Genomic DNA, 21021 nt, shown 5'->3' with positions numbered 1-21021 from the left:
TGAAGTATGGGTTCAATTCAGATTCACATCCTCTGGAACAGTGGCATTGCCAGCTTTCACCGCCCCATGGCTTAGACAAAACAGATCCTTTGCTACTGAGGGCGATGCCCAGCCACAATGCCAGCACACAAACATAAGGGGAGAATGAAATTGCATTAAATAACTTTGTAAAAGGGGGACAGACAAGTGGAGCAGCTGCGTGGACATGCTTTAGCTCAGCAAACGCGCTTGCACAAGCATGGCCTGAATCCAAAATGGAAATAAAAGAATGTGCCGTTATATAATTGCACCATTGATTATTTAAACAACACCTCTCTCCTCATATATGCCAGATGACCTTGGGGGGGTGGGGTGGCGAGTCTGTTTGTATTCCTGTCGGTTGCCGCATAAGGAGTTTTTGAACAGCAGATGGACAAAAAAGGTGCTCGCCCCTGGATTTACTCCAGAATCATTTTTTTTTAAAAAATCAGCCCAAAGCTCGCCAGTGCTGTGTTTAGAAGTGGATTTGCACGAAACCCAGAAAAAACACAGCTGAAAAAGAGAAAAATCATCATGCATTCAGGCACGCAGAAGGTACCTGCGTGGCTCCCGACGAAGTCCCTGGGAAAAAGGAGCGGCCAGAAATCTTGCTGAGAAATAAAGTCCGGCTCCCTTTGAAAAAATAAAAAATACAAATAAAACCTGTTCGCCCATCTGTCTGCTCCTGCTTCAGGCAAGTGTGGGCTGGAGCAGCGACACCGCGGAGAAACGTGGTTTCAGGAGACGAAGGAAAATGAACGCCTTCATTTTCCAGAAAAGATGAGGGTGAGGGCTGAAGGTGTTGAGATTTTTGTAAGTGCCGAGCCTTCTTGTTCAGCGAGGCTGAGGCTGGTCCTGCCAGTTTTGGGGTGGGTGGGCTTCCCTTAAAATGTCTGCTCTCTTTGGCTCCGTGGTTTGGGGGGGGGGTTGTTTCACTCGAGGAGCACTTCTGTCCGCTGGACGTGACACTCATTCGAACAGGCGGGCAGGGGGTCACAGGGCCAGGGCTGACCACGTTGATGGCATCTGTCATCACCACCCCGAGGGCTTTCCTGTTCCCTCGACACACAGCTGCTGTGCCCATTGTTAACGCAGAGTTATCAGAGGGCAGCTTGGTCTCTGAGGGGCAAAGGAGAGCCCTTTGTTGGGTCCAAGTGCTCTCGCCTCGGACCTACGGTGACCCTAGGGATGAGCGGATCCTGTTGCCAACAGTTCTGCTCCGCAAAACTCAGGGAGTCGATCCACCTCACTTTTGGTCTTCCTCTGTTCCTGCTGCCATCAGTTTTTCCTAGCATTATGTTCTCCAGTGTGTATTGCATCCTCATGATGCACTCAAAATACAACCACCGCAGCATCGTCATTTTCGCTTCTACTGAAGTTCAGCCTTGATTCGATCTAGGACCCACCGGTCTGTCTTTCGGGCCAACCAGGGCACCTCCAAAGCTCTCCTCCAGCACCACATTTCAAAGGTGTTTCCCGGCTGGCTTTCTTCATCATCCAGCTTTCACAACCAGGTCCTATTTGAAGTGGATTATCTACAGTAGATCTCTTTCAATCTGGCTTCAGGCCTGGTTATGGAACGGAGACTGCTTTGGTCTCCCTAGTGGACGATTTATGGCGGTAACTGGACAGGGGAATTGTGTCCCTGCTGGTTCTGCTGGACCTGTCAGTAGCTTTTGATACCATCAACCACGGTGTCCTTCTGGGGCGCCTTTCTGGGACACGTCTTGGAGGTACAGTGGCTCTGATTCTTCTGGATGGCTGAAACTCAGAAGACAGTGTTGGGGGAATCCTGTTTGCCTCCCCTGACATTGGCCTATGGGGTCCCCCGGGGTTCAGTTCTGTTCCCCCATGCTACTCCATATCTACCGTGTTTTCCCCAAAATAAGACAGGATCTTATATTAATTTTTGCTCAAAAAAAAAAACACATTAGAGCTTATTTTCAGGGGATGCTTGGGGGCCGTACTGCAATGGATGCAGGAGAACGGGCTAAGGCTGAACCCGGACAAGACGGAAGTTCTGAAGGTGGGTGGCCCTGGCCGCGAAGAGTGGGGTCCGCAGCCTGGGAGTACACCTGGACCCGATGCTCACCATGGAAACGCAGGTGGTGTCGGTAGTACGCTCCGCCTTTTTCCACCTTTGCCGGATTGCCCAGCTGCGACCTTACCTAGACACGGGGGCGCTCACTACCTTAGTACATGCGCTCGTAATCTCTAGATTAGACTACTGTAACGCGCTCTACATGGGGCTCCCTTTGAAGCTGATGCGGAAACTTCAGGTGGTGCAGAATGCGGTGGCCAGACTCCTTACTGGAGTGAGAAAATACCAACATATCTCTCCTACTCTGGCCGCACTGCACTGGCTGCCCATCCGTTTCTGCATTGACTTCAAAGTGTTAATGCTTACATATAAGGCCCTAAACGGTTTAGGACCTCGATACTTGACAGAACGCCTGCTTCCACCTAGATCTACCCGTGTCACTCGCACGAGCCAGGAGGTGAGGCTGAGGAGCCTAACGCCGAGGGAGGCCTGGAAGGAAAGGACACGAAACCGGGCATTCTCGGCGGTGGCTCCTCGCCTCTGGAACAATCTCCCTCCTGAGATCCGCGCGGCCCCGACTTTGGACACTTTTAAAAGTCAATTAAAAACATGGCTATACATTCAGGCCTTCCCTCCAGTTAATATCTGACTTTTCTGTTTATTCTCTCCTTATGTATTTTCTATTCTATTGTTGTATTCTGTTTATTACAATATGATTTATGTAATTGCTTATGTTTTTTGTATTATTTCACTGTTTTTACTATATTGGAAGCCGCCTAGAGTGGTCTTTTAGACCAGATGGGCGGGGTATAAATCAAATAAATAAATAAATAAATAATTATAGTCATGTCATTTTCTTCTGGCTGCTGCACAAGGCTTGAGGGCGGGGGTTTCACTTGTGTGTGTGTGTTTAGTCGTTTAGTCGTGTCCGACCCTTCGTGACCCCATGGACCAGAGCACGCCAGGCCCCCCTGTCCTCCACTGCCTCCCGGAGTTGTGTCAGGTTCATGTTGGTTGCTTCGCAGACACTGTCCAGCCATCTCATCCTCGGTCGTCCCCTTCTCCTAGGACGCCTTCCGACCTGAGGGGCCCATCTTCCAGCGTCATATCTTTTAGCCTTTTGTTTCTGATCATGGGGCGTTCTTGGCAAAGATACTGGAGTGGCTTGCCATTAGGGCTTATTTTTGCAGTAGGGCTTATATGACGAGCATCCTGAAAAATCATACTAGGGCTTATTTTCAGGTTAGGTCTTATTTTGGGGGAAACAGGGTACACAGAATGGCTGGGAGAGATTGTCTGGAGTTTTGGGGTTAAGTGCCATCAGAACAGTGATGATACTGAATGTCCACCTCTTCTTCCAGTCTATTCCAAGGAAACTGTTCTGTGCCCATACTAGTGCCGGTTGTGATCCTTCTCGGTCGCAAGGCAAATCCAGGGGATAAGGCTCCCACCTGTACTGGAGGGGATTACACTCCCCCTGAAAAGTCAGGTTCGCCGCATGGGTGTGTTCCTGGACTCAACCGATCGCTTGGGTGTTTCAGCAGTGGCCAGGAGTTAAAGCTGGTGTGTCATTTGCACATGTTCCTCGAGATGTCTTATCTTGTCATGCCTTAGTTACAACGTGTCTGGATTACTGCAATGCTATGTGGGGCTGCCTTTGAAGACTGTTCAGAAACTTTAGGGTGTTCAAAATGCTGCAGCCAGACTATTGACCGGTATTGGGTTGTAGAGAGCTTGTAAGTCCCTGGCAGCATTTTCACTGGCTGCCAGTCTGTTTCTGGGCCCAATTCAAAGTGCTGGTTATTTGCTTGGGTCCTGGCTACCTGAAGGACCGTTTCACCCCCTATGAGCCTTCTTGGCTTTTAAAAGATCTTCTGAGGAGGCCCTTCTCTGGGTGGGCTCCCCACTTTCCCAAGCTCGTTTTGGGGAGCACACGAGGGAAGTCCTCCTCAGTGGTGGCTCCCAGGCTTCAGGATGCACTGCCCTGGGAAGCCAGGTTGCCCCCCTCGCCCTTTCTCCCTCTGGTCCTTCCATTGACAGGCAAAATCCTTCCTCTTCGGGCAGACTTTTAAGCAATAAGTTCTCCCAGGGATGCTGGTTTTTTAACCTACGGGGTTCCAAAAATATTTTTGAACTGTTTTTAAAACTTCATTTTGTCAATATAGTTTTAAAATGTTTTTTAAATAGGATATTTATATAGTATTTTTTTAAATCTGTAGTTTTATCTGTGGTAAGCCATCTTGGGTCCCCTATAAAGCGGCATATAAATTAGACAGACAGATAAAATAATCTGTATAGCATAATTGGAAACACAAGAGTGTGGTTGATCGTGATCTTGGTTTCCAGGGACACATCCTGACACCTGATCATCATTTCTAGTTCCTTCATGGCTGCCCTTCCTAATCCCAGTTTCCTTCTGATTTCTTGGCCACAGTCTTGAACCAGTTTTGATTTCTTTCTCGTCAACAGCAAAGTTACGTCACTCTCCCGGCCTTTCGCTTTGCAAACCCAAAATGCTTCTCCTCGCTTGTGGATACGAACGCAGACCTCCTGCCGACATTTTTAGAGTCTGCACAGCCAAGTGTGTGGCTGCAAGGGTGACTCACGAGGAGTACCCAAACTGCCAAATTTCCCATTACACCACCGAGAGAGAGAGAGAGAGAGAGAGAGAGAGAGAGAGAGAGAGAGAGAGAGAGAGAGAGAGAGGGAGGGAGGGAGGGAGGGAGGGAGGGAGGGAGAGAGAGAGAGAGAGAATGAGAGAGAGAGAGAGGCAAGGATGTTCCAAATCCTTTTCAGGGAAAGAAGAAACCAAAGATTGACAGCCAGGGCACCCTTATTCTGTAATAGTAATAATAATTAAAAAATGAGCGCATCTGAGAATTCAGAGGTGAGGAATGAGGTGGAAAAAACGCACAATGTGAGAGAGAAACCTTTCCTCCCGAGAGTTGTTCAACACCTGCTCGGAGGACAAACACCGTGATGAATATCGCTGCTCCCCTTGTAAGGATGCTTGGAACAAGACTTTTTTGCCAGCTTGATCACCATGGAGACAGAGTTTGGGAATACTTTGCAGTACTCCCTCGGTGTCAGCCTCGCCGCCTGGGGCTGGGTTAACTTTAGATTAGGTATCGCTAGTGTCGTGTGAGATGTAAGAGACCAGGACCAGTTGCAGTTGGGTGTGGGGGATGTGCCCCCGCATTACACGCCCGTGGAGACAGATAGATATAATATGTATTCTTTTTTTTTACTGACCCAAATCTTTTCACATCTCACGCCACTCAACGCCCAACAGGTAAAAATGGTCGCTCACTTTGTGACTGGAGCGAATTCATTTCCAAAAGGGTTGCAAACAACATCCATGGGTGGCAATTCAGGGAAGAGCAATGAATCCTCAAGTTAAAGGAGGTAACTTGGACACGGGACAACTTTTCTGGGACTGTGGAGAAATCCAATCAAGGCAGTGCTTATGTGCATCGTGCTTATGTCCCACCCCGTGGACAAGAGAAGATCCTGCAGATTTCGAAGCTCTTGCTCCTGAAGTAGCCCACTTCCAATTGGAGATTGTCTAATTATCTTGATTTGTTTTTACTTTTACTTCGATTTCACCCATGATTTTAAATTGTTCGACGTGCTGGTACAAATAAAGATAGTCCAACAGAAGAAAAGTCTGGTCCCCTCCCTGCTTTTGCTGGATGATGGAAGACCTCCCACCACAAGGTGACCCCCATTATAGCTTCAGGAACAGTTGGAAAATCCAGCGATAACTCTGTGACCCACAGCCAAGCAATAAAGGGTCATTCTACGCTTACTATTGTACTCCCTCTCACGTTAAATCAGGTCCTACCAGCAACCTCGACATTAACCGTTCAGGATGTTTCTCCTTATCTTTACCCCAAAAAAATATTACAATTTTTTTTTTGGTATAAAGTTGTGGAAACATCCGTGGGAGGAGGAAGCGCCTCGCCTCATCTGGATTCAAGACGTCTCCGGAGGATCGCTAGTTTCTCAACAAACTGTCTCAACATTTCAAGAAAGTGCGTCTCATTAAGAATGAGTAATCCCCTGAGCATTCTTCACAGCCCTTACGAGCGTGGTTCTCTTTGTGCCGCGTTGGGTGTGCTCAAGGTGACTTTCTCGCCAAGCCGAATTCTGTCTCTCCTCACCATCTAGGCATCTCAGAGCGGGGGATTATTGATGAAGTATTCTGAGAGGTGTAGACCAAAACAACATCGTTTCCTCTCGGGGAGCCCGCGGTGGCCTCCCATTCTGACTTCTTTCTTTCTCTACCTTTCCAATGAGTCCTGCACAGGAAAGGTGCCATCCTGAGTGCCTTTACTGGGAGAGAAAAAAATACCATGAAATCCCGCAAGATTTTCCATGAGATTTCTTGAGAAGGGGTGGAAAATCTCACTGAAAGAGGAAAAGAAGACACACACCCCTTCCACGTCCCGTTCAAAATCAAGAGGCCATGAGTTCCACACCCCTTGCTCCCCAAGTTTTCCAACTTCATTGTTTGAGGTGCTTTTCTAGCAGAAATACTTGGGATCAAAATAAGACCTTCTTCTAGCAAAGCATATGCTCTGACCCTGACCTGAAGATAGATAAAAAGCTATTCTGCCCCTGAAGTTATCAGCTCCTGCTCTGGTGCCATCATCATACCTACAACATTTTCCCCACCATCATCTGTACGGCTTTCCTCTCTCCCTTCACCCATTCTTTTTCCTCCCCTTGACTTCCCACTGTTTTTCCTTCCTGTTGAAAGCATGTTTTGTGTGTGTGTTGATTTGCACCCGGTCATAGATTCGCACTTCCTCATGGCGGCTGATGTCTAACAGAAAGTGTGTCAGATCAAAAGCATTCAAATTAACATTCAATTAGCTTTTTAAAATAAATAAATAAATAATAAACCCACCCTCTGAAAGCTCCATCGGAGAAGTGCCAGTAGAGGCGTGTATTTCTTAAAGAGAAGGGAAGAGCCCTGATCCATCGCGCTCAGTGGCGCTGACATTTGTGCCTCCAATCTTCCAGATGAGCTCAAAACTCTCCCGAGTTTTAGGTCAAAACATGGGGATTTCTGCATGCAAAACACGTCCTCCCTAAGGAACAACCTCTTTCCTGAATAACGATAAGGACAGATGGCGCTGCTTTCTTATGCATCTGTTTCCGGCCACAATTCAAAGCAGTTGTTCTAACCTATAAAGCCCTGAATGTATTGGACCCAAGGTACCTCAGGGACCACGTCTCCGTCTAACTGGCTTGGGAGTGAAGATCATGAGGGGAGGCCTTTCTCTCGGTCCCGCCACCTTCAGAGGCACGCTTGGGGAAAACACAGAGCAGGGCCTTCTCTGTGGCTGTTCCCAGAGACTATGGAACTCCCTACCACTGGAGGGGGTCCCCCTCTTGGCTGCTCTTCTGCAAGCAGGCTTGGACCTTTCGCTTCAGGCAGGCTTTCCCCGAGTGTGGTATTTAAATTGATTACTGTGGCTTTACTGCTTGAATGTGGTTTTGGTGTTGGTTTTGTGTTTTGGTATCGCATCCTTTGGTCCTTTTGGTGCTGCATATTCATGGTGACCCACTTAAATACTGTCTTTTAATTCTTCTAAGCTGCCTCGGGCCCTTTTTAAAGGAGTAAATAAATAAATACTGTATTTTATCTTACAGCTAAAAAGCTTCATGCAGAACCAGGGAAAACCACGGCCTGCTGACCTCACGGAGGAGGACGAGTGTGGCTAGACGAGAAACCCCACAGGAAACTGACAAGCTCGTGTGCCACAGGACCATGGACAGCGCTCTGTGGGGGCTGGTTGCCAATGTGAAGCTGACCGGCTAGCTAGGAGGACATCCAGAAGCAGAGATTTGGAAAGCTGGCTCCGGGTCATTATCTGAATCTCAGTCTTTCCCCCTGTGCTATTGGGATTTCCCAGCAGCCTGTGAAAAATTCCCTTGTCTCATGTGCCTCTTCATTTTTTTCACCATTTTTCTCTCCTTATCCTGGGCAGGAAGGTTCCAAATCCTGCACAGCTTGATGAATCCTGTACAGAAAAGAGGCCATCCTGAGCGTGGACTGTACTAATCCTGCACAGGTTCGCTTTCATTCCAGAACAACAACCAACAAAATGACCACGAAACTTAAAAAAAAATAATCCTTGGCAATTTCTCACGAGGTTTCTTGGGGCAAGGGGATGGCCTCCGTCCAGCGAAATCTCCTTGCAAGGAGAAAAAAGGATTTCTCCTTTTTCTTCGAGAACAAGAGGCTGTGAGATCTCCATCCACAGAAAGAGGTGGAAACTCCCTTCCGTAGCCTTGCAGTCAGGCGAACATCTCAACGTCTACCCCTACACCTTGGTTCAATTCTCATGGACACGGCAGCCACGAAAAAGATCAGAAATTGGAAGAAGACAGACCGGGAAGGGCCGCAACAAAGGGATTTAAATAGATTGCCAAGTGCAAGGACGTGTCACAAGAGACGAAAACCAAGATCATCCACATTCTTGTATTATCGATCACTAGGCAGGGATGTGAGAGCTAGACAGTCAAGAAAGCTGGTTGTGGGGGGGGGGGAGAAATAGGATTCACTTGAAATATGATGCTGGAGGAGAGCTTTATGGATACCCGGGACTGCCAGAAATACAAACAAGTAGATCTTCTATCAAGTCAAGCTGCACGATCTCTGGAGGCAAAACATATTGAAACTGAGGCTGTCCTATTTGGGGCACATCACGAGAAGGCAGGATTCACAGAGGGGGAGGGGATAATGCTGGGAAAGGTGGAAGGCAGCAAGAAAAGAGGGAGGTTAAACACAAGATGGATTGACTTCCTAAAGGAAGCCACAGGCTTCAGTTTACAAGATCTCAGCAGGGTCATTGAGGACGGGACCTTTTTGGAGAGCGCTCGCTCGTTCATAGGGTCGCCCTAAGTCAGAGGTGACTTGACAGCCCATAGTGACAGCAGCAAACCCACCCACGTAGGAGGGTTCTTGGTTCTAAAAAAAGTGGAGCCCATCCTGCTGCCTCTAGCTAGGAGGTGCGAGAGCAGAAAGATGCTCAGCCACAAAGGAAAAAGACTTCTTAAATCCTCTTTTAATGTTTGTATTCTGTGGCCAAGATCAGCTGGTTTCCACCACTCATGCAAGAGCAGATGGCACATCTGATTTTTATGCCATTTATGCACAGAGATATTCTATCCCCTTGCACACATGGAAACCCTGTTGGTTTCAACGGGCCTATCTCTGGCTTGCATGACGTAAAGTCCGAATTACGCAAGGCAGAGACTATGCATCGCACTCCGGTCTGAAGCGGTTATGCTCCACATTGGCCAACGGAATTCTGCCCTCAGAGTTTTCATTGATTCCCTTTTTCAAGTCAGCCGTGCGCTGGCTTCGGTCTCAGTTTTAGGAGAAAACAAACTAAGCAAATCAATAAACGGGGATTTAAATCTCTCCCTGACTCGGATCCCCAGCCCTCTGAGAACAGCCATCAGCCAGAACTCAAAGCCAGGCAACCTCTTTCTTCGTAATCATACCCACATGCCGTCAGTGATTCCACCTTACGGCAACCCTTCCCAGGTTTTTCTAGGTCTAGAGTATTCTGAAATGTTTTCCTCCTTCTGGCAGTGTCCTGGGTTCTGGTGCAGCTCGCACAAGGTTCGGCAGGATGCACTGCCCCATAAGCCAAGCATGCTCTGACTGAGCTCAGCGGGTCCCTCTTTTGGCAAACACAGCGGGGGATTCAACCCTTCTGGTCCCTGGCTCTGCTGTCAGGTGGGCCAACTCTCTGAGCTGCACCCACTCGGCCCTTTTCTTAGGATAATCGAAATGTCACAAGAAAGGGTGCAGGTTTTGGCGTATGTGCACCTGCTTGTTTACAGCATTTTGGTTTGTCCTTATCAAAAGGTTGTGAGAATGGCTGATGGTCGGATTCCGAAAGATCTCCTGTATGGAGAAATAGTGCAGGGAAATCGCCCCAGAGGGAGATCACAGCTGCGATACAAGGACATCTGCAAGTGGGATCTGAAGGCCTTAGGAACGGACCTCAACAGATGGGAAACTCTGACATCTGAGCGTTCAGCCTGGAGGCAGGTGGTGCAAAATGGCTTCTCCCAATTTGAAGAGACCCTTCTCCAGCAGGCCGACGCAAAGAGACAGTCCTGAAACCAGCAAAATCAGGGAGCTGGACAGGGGACAGATTATACAGTGGACCCTTGACTTACAGACGGCTTGACTTACAGACTTTTTGAGTTACAGACTTCTCTGGCTGCAAAATTTAGGTTCGACTTGCAGACTGAGATTTGACTTACAGACCAGAAAAAAACCAAAATGGAACAAAAACGGCCTGTTACGGGATTAATCGGTTTTCAATGCACTGTAGGTCAATGGAGACTTGACTTACAGACTTTTTGACTTGAGAACTGCCTTCCAATACGGATTAAGTTCTCAAGTCAAGACCCCACTGTATTTGTCTTCGGAATGGAAGGGATTGTCATTCTCGAATTGGCCTCCTCAGCCACACTAGATGCTGTTCCAAGTCCTCCATTCAGAGCACGTTATCATCATCTCTTGAGACTGAAGGATGCCTAAATCAAATCTATCAAGAGGTTACTAATCACAGAATGATGGAGTTGGAAGGGGCCTCTAAGGCAAGGCAGAAATTCAGGTCCAAGCCGAGCTGACTGTTTTCTCTTGAAGGCCTCCAGCGTCGGAGCGTTCACCATGTCTTGAGCTCATGGGTTCCCTTGTCATACTGCTCTAACAGTTAGGAAGTTTTTTCCAATACTCAAACAAAATCTGCCTTCCTGTCACTTAATCCCATTATGACATGTCCTGCGCTCTGGGATGATGGAGAGCAGATCCTGCCCCTTCTCTGTTTGACTACCTCCCAGGTCCCTGAAAAGGGCTCTCCTATCACTCCCCCCCCCAGTCTTCTTTTTAAAAGCTAAATGTACTTGATTCTTTCAGCCTTTCTTCAGAGGGCTTGGTTTCCAACCCCCTGATCCTCCTTGTTTTCCTCCTCTGAACACGTTTCAGTTGGTTCGCATCCTTCTTGAATTGCAACATCCAGAACCGGACACAAGACTCAAGATGAGGCCTAACCAGTGCCGAACGGAGGGAAACTAGCCCCTCCTGGGATTTGGAGACTAGACTTTTGTTAATGCAGCTTAAAACCGCATTGGCCTTTTTTGCAGCCACATCACACTGTTGGCTCATACTCAGCTTGCTCAGCAACAACTCCAAAGTCCTTCTCACTGGTAGTATTGCTGAGCCAGGTATTTCCCCACCACCACCTTGTAAGCTCATCTGCACATTCAGGATTTGCTTGGTTTTGTTTCCTCTGGGCCCAACATAGCCCTCAAGGACGTTTGATATAGATCAAGATGCAAATATTAAGCTAGATCACATCTTGAGAAAGCTCCTTCCCCCCTGGTAGATGCTAGTCCTGGAAGTCCCAGTCTCAAAAAGCCTGGGAGCAGGGTTGCCTTGAGGTTGCTCGATTCCATTCCCCATACCCCTCTAGAGCACCAGATGGTGGCTGATGGGAGATGCAGTGAAAGCTGGGCCGTAGGAAGTTCAGGCAGAAAAGCTCCCTCCATCTTGTACCCTGAAACCTTTTTCAATGGAAAACGCTGTGGACTTGGTGAAGGTCCAGTTACTGGACGATGGGGCTAGTATCCGAAAACTGATTCCAAGCAAAACTTGGGGGGGGGGGGAAATTTATTTAATTTTTTTATTTAAAATTTTTTTACCCCCACCTTTCTCCTTAAAAAGGACCCAAGTAGGCTTACATCCTTGGAAGACAGTATTTTAAAACTCAAAAGAATGAGTATACTCTACGTTGGTTTACAGACAAAAATGATTTTTGTCGCTTGCAACCAGCAAAATCCCTCGGCAAGCCCGGCCCACACCGAGGCGCTGTCGTCCTCAAAAAGGAACTTTTCTAAACTGGGAGGCCAAAGTCGTAACTCCTTCCTCGCTAAGGGGTGATTAGAATCACTTATTTCACTCTTGCGGGTGAAGATTAAAAATGTCAAAGATTTTTTTTCCCTGTTGGGGAATCTGGTAAAAATTTTCTTATAATTTTGAGATCTCCTTGTCAAAAATTCAGAAAACAGTGAGGTGGGAAGGGGGGGGGGTTCCACACACACGCAAAAATCCACCCTTCTTATTCTGCACATTCTCCATTTAAAAGCTTGCACTGAGTGTAGTTTTTTTAAATGCACAATATCTGTTTTCAAGCATTAAATGCCCCCACCCCCAATTAATTTTTTTGCGAAAGCTCCATGGATAAGAAAAGGTTCCCAATCTTTTCACTTTCTTACAGGAGCAAATGATTCTGAATTGTGAGGTGTGTTTTTTCCCCCCAGTGGGGTGAGTCAAAGTGTCAAGACATCCTTTTCCCCCCCTTTATGTTGCTGATGAGAAAAATGTGTGAATATTCATCACATCCTTCTCATGCAGCTGGAGACTGGCTGTTCTCTGCTTCTAATTTCATGATAAACTTTACACTGCGGACGAGAGATCAAACATTCAGTCCTTCCATTAATCCCTGATTTAGAGGGAAGAGAGAACGGGAAACTTTCCTTTCAGTGAAATCACAGTGAGCCACTGCTGGTTAAAAAACAACCAGGAGTTCCCACTGTTGATTTCTTTATGTTTTGGTCTACAACCTCCATCATCCCCAGTGAATAAGGCCGAGGGGTGTTGTTGTTCCAAAACATTTTCGAATCAGAAGTTGGCAGAGCCTCTTGAGCTACACAGGAAAATACATTCCGTTTTAGAACAGAGTCAGCAGCCATTCTCAACCCTTTAATTTTTAAAAAAATATTTTTTGCCCACGACCCTAAATGCAAGAAATATAGCCGGAATTAGGATTGTATAAATTATGTAACACACCTTCAAAGGTGGTGTGGGAAGACTCGTTTCTAGTCAGTGAGCCCCTTCAAAGGGTCAGGGCCCCCGTTGAGAATGGCTGGTTTATAGGATGACTTGCCCGCACATTCCACTGATTTTAATTGATCTACTCTATTCTGGGCTAAAATTGGGTTTAACCCAGAATGGGACCTTATAGAAGATGAGAACAGGCTTCTGTGTGGGACGGGTAGTTCTGAATGAACACCTTTTGACCGTATGCCACAATCTTCTCTTGGAAAACCATTTCTGAGCACCCACCACCTAGTAAGATCCCGCATAAGCACCACCCAAGCCTCTAGTCCTCATGAGTACGAGGTGGGGAGGGAGGACACACAGAACAGCCCCAAAAGACTCCGTCCAAGGTGGTTTGGGACACACACACACACCCCGACTCATCCCTCTCTTCCAAAGTTCAACAGCTCTGCAACCGGGAGAAACAATCACACCTGCATTAGGGGGTTAAAAGGATAACACCTTCATGGAAAGACATCCCATTCCAAGCTTCTAACATTTCCAGCAGGTAGAATTTGAAAAACACAGACAACAACACAGCCTCTTCCGGGCTGAAATTCCACCCATAAAGCAAACAGTCTGGAAAAAAAACCCCAGATAAATACGTAGACAGATAGACAGGTAGATGTACGTAGTTTTAATCAACAGACACCCAGATTGTGTGGTTTTTTTTTAAAATCTCTCTTGGAAAGCTGCTCATTAGCCCAGCCTTTATTTTCTCTTTCCTGCTTCCATTAAACAGGCAAGAATTCAGAGTGACAACCTAGCACCTCCACAGTGCGGACACACACACACACACACCTGCGTCTTGGCCAACCAAAGGCTGCCCACCTTTGCCTTTGAGAAGACCAACCCAAGAACCCAAGTTCCTTTTCCCTCCAATCCCCACATCGCCCCGGGAACCGCCAAAGTGCCCAGCTTTTTGGGAACAAAATGTGCACACCACAGATCTGTGGCGCCCGCCGAGGGAGCAGCCCGGCCCCCAAAACCCTAGGCTTGCCTCAGGCGCACCTTCGCAATGTCACAGGACCGAGGAGCAGGAAATCAAACATGTTGACCTGACGTGTTTTCCTTTGGAAGGCTTTGAAAACATCACCGTCCCCTGTCTCCTCCTGGTAAGCAAATGAAGTATGCCAAAACACACAACACACATGCACAAAGAGAGACTTTATACGCAAGGAACCTATTTTCTTGACTAAAACGAGCGCACACATTCTCCCGTCACCCATGTCCATCCACATGTTACGTGCCCATTGTGTTCCTCCTCACATCACCACCACGACGCAGAGACCACCGTGGTCCTTACCTCAAATTGGATTCCGGCTTCACTTTATGCAACAGTGATGCTCAGCCTCAACATCTAGTCCAGATGCATTTATGTGGAAAGGGGGTTGGGGTGGGGGGGCCCAGACAGGAGACGTCGGCAGCTTCGCCCCGCGTCGTATTCCTCGGCCAAGGAGAGGCTGGCTGCTCGTGCGTGGCTGATTGGAGCTGATGATGCGTCGGCTTGGGCTAACCGGTTGTTTTCATGCTCGGCAGCCTCTCCGTGAGAAGCCTGTGGCCGCAAGAGGGCTGTCAGCTGCTCTGCGGCTCGGCAAACCTTCCCGTGTTCCTGTCACAGGGAACACAAAGAATCCGCTGCCACACAGTTCTGGCCACGGTGTGCCAGCGGGAAACAAAGGCCAGCCGGGAGGAGAGGAGACGAGAGACATCCAACCACCCTTGGCAGGAGGACTCCTCCGGGCACCCTCTCTCTCCAGCTGTGCCCATTGGATAAACATCAGGAGGAGCCACACCGTGGCTGCTGGCCCGGCTTGAGCCTGAAAACCTGGGGCTACAAAGCCAGAAGGATTTCACCCACAAAAATAGGACAATGAGAAACTCAGATATATCCAGCAAGAAGCTTTGTCTCCCAGCCATTTTTAAGGGGGGGGGGGGCTCAGCACATTTGAAGCAGGTCAGTGACTAACAACACTTCTTCACACACCCCCTAATAAGGTATGTTACATAATCCTGAGTGAGCCTGTTATTCTCTTTCATCTTGTGGTTTTTAGCCCTGGCCAAAAACAAGGCTGAGAATGGCTGAAGAATCTAGCCTACTATTTACATCCAGCAATACAGGCAGAGTCAGAGGTTGGGGGTTCGATTCCTCCACTGGGTCTTCCTGGCCAAGGGCCCCTTGTCACTCTGCAGTGCTAAGATCATCCATTCGTCAATTTATTTGTTTGTTCGTTTGCTTATTTTCTATGCCGAACCCACTAGTGCAGAAAGCACTCTTCCTGGAGGAGTTTAACAGCAAGTTAAAACACATATTAAACCAACAAAGAAATAGTAAAATTAAAACACCGACAGCATAAAAGCCAAATGGCGCCAGACGTGGTTTCCCAATAAGAGCAGGCCAGGAGGTAAACAGGAGTCCACCAGGGTGGGGTTGAAAAGCTTCCCAGAAAATCAACGCCTTCAGTGGCCTCCTCCGTGGAGGGAGACAGGCGTAACTCCTCCGGGAGCTGGTTCTATCAGGCTGGTGCCACCACGGAGAAGGCCCTGCTTCTTACAGGTGACTATTGAGGGAGAGAGCATCTCTCTTGTGGGATTTTTGCATCTCTGCTAAGAACAAGGAGGATAAAGAGGCAGCTTACATCTTTAAGAGGTAATATTAAAGATGGAATCATAAGTATACAAATAGTCAAAAGGAACAAACCAAATACAGCTCAAGAGAGATGGTGAATACAAGTCGTACTAAAGACCCGGTCGGAGCAGGAATGCACTACAAGCATTACACTGTCGTGTCGTCATTCACAATCAGAACCAGCGCTCCAGATTGTGCCCGGAAGTGGATCGGCAGCCAGCAGAGCGGCTGTAACAGGGGAGTGAGATGTGACCCCTGCAAACCAGCCCCAGTGAGCAATCTGGCTGCTGTGTTTTATGAGTCAAGATGAAGCAGCTGGTCTAGCTGCTCATGCTTGCACCACCTGCACAGAGACGCATCACCTCTCCGTCCAGCTCCCCCTTCCCGTATGGACACGCCATCTCTCTGTTATTTTTCTGTTTCCCAAAGTACATGATATCCCAAAGGTATCCAGTTGAAGCTGGATTGCGGTTTTCCCGGGAAGATCTCCCGCAAGCTTTTTGCAAACAGCAGACAAGGAAAGTAACATCCTGGCAAAATGACAAAAAGCTCAGCATCCTGTCCCAGTAAAAAAAAAAAATTCATTTTCATCGATGTCGGCCTTTCACGCTGCCTGCAAATGGGCCAGTAATCCAAGGTTTTGAGGGGTGGGATTTGCTTTGGGCAAAAGCTCGTCACGTTTGCATTTCCCAACTCAAGAGGCAAAGGAGAACCAGCCCTCTTTTGCCGTCTTCAAATTTCGCACTACGTCGTTGTGTTAATGGCCACCAAAAAAAGGGCACATATAAGAGCAGGAAATACAACCAGCGGTATTTTATTACAGAAACTTACTTGCCAAGTTAGGTCTGGATGAGGAAAAATGGCTCACAGAAATGTCTATGACTTTTAACGCATGCAGATTTTTGCATGCAAACATCACGAAATCATGCAGAAACATGATGGGATGAGTTGACCAGAAAACCAAATGCTCCAAACTGCAGTTTTCTTTTCTTCTAAAACAATAATATATAAACCTGGAAATGTACCCTTGTCAGGACTTAAAATGCATCTCCTTAGGCTAGGGATGGGCAACGTTCAGAGGGGTCTTGAGTTCGATTTTGAACCACTGAACGCTGCACCTCCTACCCACCCAAATGTGGGTCAGTGGATATTCGGTCCCACCAATACCTAAAGTTCAGGTTTTACAAAAACTGCTGAAAATATATTTGTAGGAAAACAAGCCCTTTGTTATGCTTTAGAGGAGAATCTCCTCTAATGTCTTCTGCATTTTTTAAAAAACAAATTTCCCCCTCATATATATATGAGGAGAGAGAGAGAGAGAGATCCCAAGAAAAGGATTCAAAGTCAAGGCCTACAACGGACTGAATATCTCTGTTCAAGATATTTAAGGAAATCACTCAAAAACGATCATCCTACTGGTAATCTTCCTGATTCTGTTTTCTACCCATTTGCCTGTCAGGGAAAGGGGGAAGGCTGCATATTCATTTGCTTCATTAAAATATGTTTACCCTGCCTTTTTGCCTTGAAAGGACCCAACACAGCTTACATAATCAAATGCGGTATTTAAAGCTACAAAGCAGGAGGTGTATAAGAACTGGAAAAGATCAAACAACGCCACACTAAAAGGTGGTAAACAAAAGCAATACCAAAAACACATTCAAAGCAGCAAGGTAAAGGTAAGGTAAAGGTAAAGGTTCCCCTTGACAATTTTTGTCCAGTCGTGTTCGACTCTGGGGGGCGGTGCTCATCCCCGTTTCCAAGCCATAGAGCCAGCATTGGTCCAAAGACAATCTTCTGTGGTCACGTGGCCAGTGCGACTTAGACACGGAACGCTGTTTACCTTCCCACCGAAGTGGTCCCTATTTATCTACTTGCATTTGCATGCTTTCGAACCGCTAGGTTGGCGGGAGCTGGGACAAGCGACGGGAGCTCACTTCATCACGTGGATTCGATCTTACGACTGCTGGTCTTCTGACCCTGCAGCACAGGCTTCTGCAGTTTAGCCCGCAGCGCCACCACGTCCCAGCAAGGTAAAACCATCCCTTTAAAAACTCCACCCAAAGAGCCATTCCTAAAGGGGAAGCTTGCCTGGAAAGAAAGGTCTTTTAGCTGCTTGCAGAAGGACAGCCAAGAGGGAGCCAGGCTGGCCTCCAGTGGGAGGGAGTTCCAGAGTCTCTGGGAGCAGCCACCGAGAAGGCCCCTCTCCTGTGGCCCCAGCAAACACACCCGTGAGGATGATGGTACTGAGAGAAAGGCCTCCCCTGATTATCTTAACAGCCAAGCAGGTTCATTAGGGGATGATGACGTCCTTGAGATCGCTCGGACCCAAAATTATTTCGGGCTTTTATGGACAGAACCAACACTTGGAGTTGGGCCTGGATGCACATCAACAGCCCGTGGATCTGCTGTAACAGAGGGGTTGTGGGAATCTGGCAGCTGCATTTTTGGACCCGTTGAAGTTTTTTGACCTTTCCAGAGGTAGCCCCAGGTAGAATGTATTACAATAATCCCATTCTTAAAAAACAAAAAATCCTCCGGCGCATAAATGTGGGGGACTGTGCTTCTCTACCCATGATTCAAAAACCCAAGAAATGGCCCGATGCGGCTGCACAATATCGTGCCTGCCTTGCCAGCAGGAAAAAGAAGGCCAAGCTTTACCTAGCCAAGGGCAGCCTGGAGATGGACGACACCCACGGCAGCCGTCCAGGGGATCTCTACAGGATTCCCCCTTCGGCTCACGATCATTCACACACTTGTTGAAAAACAGCCCAACTGTGGCTTTGTGTTTGGGAGAGAAGCAGTGAACGGATTGAAAAAATGGAGCCCGCTTTTGGGATTTTCCTCCTGGCGTGGTGTCACTTCGTGGATAGTCGTGGTGCTTGGGGGATAGTCCTGTTGAACCCCTGCGGGAGGGGCTCAGGATCCCCCAGGCGATTTCACACAGACAGGAGAACCCTGAAAGAGGCTGCCCAGCATGATGGGTTCTGATACCCCTCCCGCTGTGTGGATGACACCCGACGCCATCCTGCTTTTCCACATCTTCCGGGAGGCCCTTCTCTCAGCCTCTGAGGTGTAACCTCAGCGTGGGTCACCATGGCCAGATGAGACCTCCTCCAGAGACAGATGTAGCTGGCACCTTAGTATGAATTGCACCAATGCACTCCCGGACGCCACTGAAATCTGAGCATCCGGGCTCAGAGAGGAATCCAGGAAGACGGGGTCCCCTCTGTCTTTCTGTCCTGCTCGCCGGCTCTCCCTCTTCTTCCACCTCAATTTTTCATGTTGCTTTGGAGTGAACCTCGAAAACACGGCAGGCTCCGGTCATGATCCTTTGCTAGAGAGAAACCAGCCAGCTTTTAAGTGCTGAGGTCTATTTTTACCCGGGGCATTTGGAAATGGAAGGCAAAGCTGTAATGGCACTTAAAAGCATCTGGGGTTCACCCAAGGCAGAGGGCAGCCTCCATTAGTGGAAGGATCAATTTCTACACTGCCGGCTTTGCTCAGAGAGAAACAGTGGGCGTTGCACACCCTCAAGGCAGAAACCCTGTTTCTGGGACATAATACCTTGCTCTTCAGGCCACTTCTTCTACCCAAAGGTGTGTTTCTCTGGAAGGACGAGGGACGCAATGAGCTTTCAGATGTTGTTGGATTCCGGTGCCTATCAGCCACATCTGGAATAGCTAATCACTAAGGATGATTGGATTTGTAATGCTGGATACCTGGGTGGAAATCCCCCAACTCTACTGTGAAACTCGCTGGGTTGACTTTTCGCTGGCCTCTCAGCCTGGCCTACCTCCCAGTGCTGCTGTAAGGATAAAGTAGAGCATACAGGAGACACACACATACACACACACACACAGGAGGACAGACCCTGACAGAACTCTTGAGCAGGAGGAGGAGGAAGTGCCATGGAAAAGAGTCACTCCATGAGGAGCAAAAGGAGAAGGAGAGGACGATCTTCCATCGGTGGAACTGGGAAACTGTTTTTAGTTTCTTGGTGAGAACTCTGGCAGGCAGCAAGTTCACGAAGCCAAAGAGGAGACCTCGCGGGAGTGCATGAGAAGGATGGAAGCTCAGTCAAACAGAGGCCCTGAACCCACACCCTATAAAAAAAGAAGATGAGAAGCTGCAATAGGAGACTCCGTCTTGCGTGGGATGGAAACTGAAGTATGCCGGGAAGATCCATGGACCCTCGCCAGGTGTACCCGTCTCCCTGGAGCACAAATTAAGGATGTGACAGAAGGATCACCATAACTCATGAAAGCCATAGATCTGTCTCCCTTTCTTCTCATCCATGTGGGAACAAACGAAACAGCCAAGAGCAACTTTGAAGAGATCACATCACACTCTGAAGCTCTGGGAAGGAAACTCTACCATTTTGGACCTCAGATGGTTTTCTCATCCCTCCTACCCGTACTCGGAAGAGGAATAGAAAGGGAAAGAGAAATTCTCCAGGTGAAGGACCAGGTACGAAGGTGGTGTTGAAGTGAGGGATTCGGTTTGGGGGATCAGGGGCCAAGCTTCCTGCAAGATGGACTGCTGGCAAGAGACGGCTCGCACCTCACAAGGACTGGGGAGAATGTGTTTGGCCACAGCATGGAGAACATCATCAGGAGGGCTTCAAACTGAACTGGAAGTGGGAGGGAGACGCAAGCGGGGAGGTAAAAGCAGACAAAGCCCTACACATGATGAGGAACAGACTAAACAGTTCTAATGAGGACTAGTAATAACTTTCATAAAAATGTTTAACAGGCACTCAGTGGGGTGACTCCCATGACTGGAACACAGCAATTGAAGGATCTAAATTGTTCAAAATGAATAGAAAGGGGAGTAGCAGAATATCCTATTCGTGCACAGAAATACAGGAGGGTGGGCTTTGTCGTTCCATCAAAGAGTATCTGCATTAAAATAAACGAGGCAAAAAGCGAAAATTATGTGATGGCCCAAGCTACTCAGTCCCTCTCTCTCTAAACACAACACGTTGTCAAAGTCCTTCTGTGGAGTCTATGACTTCCTCACCTCGGGTTGAGGTTCATGCATTGAAGCCTCAGCCACCATCCCTCACCCCACCATTTGCGACAGAACCACCACGTCAGCGTCTTAACAACCGCAACACAAAAGCAGGTTGCGCTCACCTGCTCGGGACCTCCAGGTCTGCCCGGCCAACGATCCGATGCTGGTGTGGAGAGTAGAGCCAGTGGAACGCAGTCAAGGTCCTCTCCTCGATCCGAAAGCGGCCTTCCCTGACGTACCTAAAAATGAAGAATATGTTTGCTTTTTATTGCCTTCACTTCTATTCAGTTTTATCATCCCTGAAAATTCTCTCTTGCCTTACTTGTCGTCTGAGGCTGAAATGAAATGTTGAAGGAAATGAAGGGCTTTGCTGAGACATGAAACAGATATTAAGTTGGAAAATTA

At 48.0% G+C, this 21021-nt stretch overlaps 1 protein-coding gene across 5 annotated transcripts in view; it reads right to left on the bottom strand.

Moving 5' to 3' along the window:
• Positions 1 to 20855, bottom strand: part of RAP1GAP2 (RAP1 GTPase activating protein 2) — a 223874-nt gene extending 203019 nt beyond the window's left edge. The window contains exon 1 of one of the 5 annotated variants that reach the window (XM_078379365.1): positions 20739 to 20855. The gene's annotated coding sequence lies outside the window, so the exon portion shown is untranslated. Of the gene's footprint in view, positions 1 to 14280; positions 14479 to 20738 lie in introns of those variants that run through there. The other 4 variants (XM_072978234.2, XM_072978233.2, XM_078379364.1 and 1 more) reach the window with 4 other exon arrangements.
• Between the last annotated feature and the right edge of the window lie 166 nt (positions 20856 to 21021).

This window comes from Pogona vitticeps, chromosome 7 (genome assembly GCF_051106095.1).
Source record: "Pogona vitticeps strain Pit_001003342236 chromosome 7, PviZW2.1, whole genome shotgun sequence".
Lineage (NCBI taxonomy): Eukaryota > Metazoa > Chordata > Lepidosauria > Squamata > Agamidae > Pogona > Pogona vitticeps.
Note: the sequence above shows the minus strand (reverse complement) of the source record. Positions and strands in the feature narration are given on the sequence as shown.